Source organism: Nicotiana attenuata, unplaced genomic scaffold (genome assembly GCF_001879085.1).
Source record: "Nicotiana attenuata strain UT unplaced genomic scaffold, NIATTr2, whole genome shotgun sequence".
In the NCBI taxonomy this organism is placed as follows: domain Eukaryota; kingdom Viridiplantae; phylum Streptophyta; class Magnoliopsida; order Solanales; family Solanaceae; genus Nicotiana; species Nicotiana attenuata.
The window spans coordinates 60,310-61,093 of NW_017675727.1; positions in this window are offsets into that span (position 1 = coordinate 60,310).

Consider the following 784-nt stretch of genomic DNA (forward strand, 5'->3'; position numbering starts at 1 on the left):
TTGGTACTTTTTGGCTTGACCTGTAAAGCTTTAAGGACTTTTCAGTTATTTCTTCTAAACTTAAGTTTTTCTTTTTGGAATTTTTTTTCGGTTTTTTTTTTTTTTTTGAGTTTTTCCTTGGATCTAGAATTTGAATTTTGAAATTTTCAGAGTTTTTGAATCTCTAATGCTTCTAAAAAACTTATGGGGATTTTCAGATTTCAAAACCTGTTCAACAAGGCAGTAATGGGCTGCCTTTATAGGCAAGGCTAAGGGAAGTTTCTGATTTTACATTTACCCCCTTGCCCCCTCTTTTATTTTTCAGTTTCTTACTAATTAGTCCCTGCAAGACTGACTTCTTACCCAAGTTAGATCAATAAGTTTCTGAAATTCAAATTAAAACCCTATCTAGAAGCTTCTAGGGAATTCTATTTCAGTTACTACAAGATTCCTTTTATCTAAAATACCTGAACTACCCTTTTATTCATTCTGAAATTACCAATCCTATGTCAGCTAACCTAACCCCCTTTTAACTAACCATGGTTAACTAAATAAAGGCCTGGACTATTCAACTATAACCAAACCAATCTCGAAAACTCTCAAATTGAATTATCGAGTCCATTTAATGCTAAACAAAACTGAAAATTAATCCTAATTTATACTACTATCGAACTATTTATTACCAATTAAACAAAATTAATAATCAATTACAAAAATTGAAAAGAAACAGAATCCTGCCAATAATACTAGATCATGGATCAACTGTATCAGGGGAAGAAGACTAAACTTAACAAAAGAAATCTTA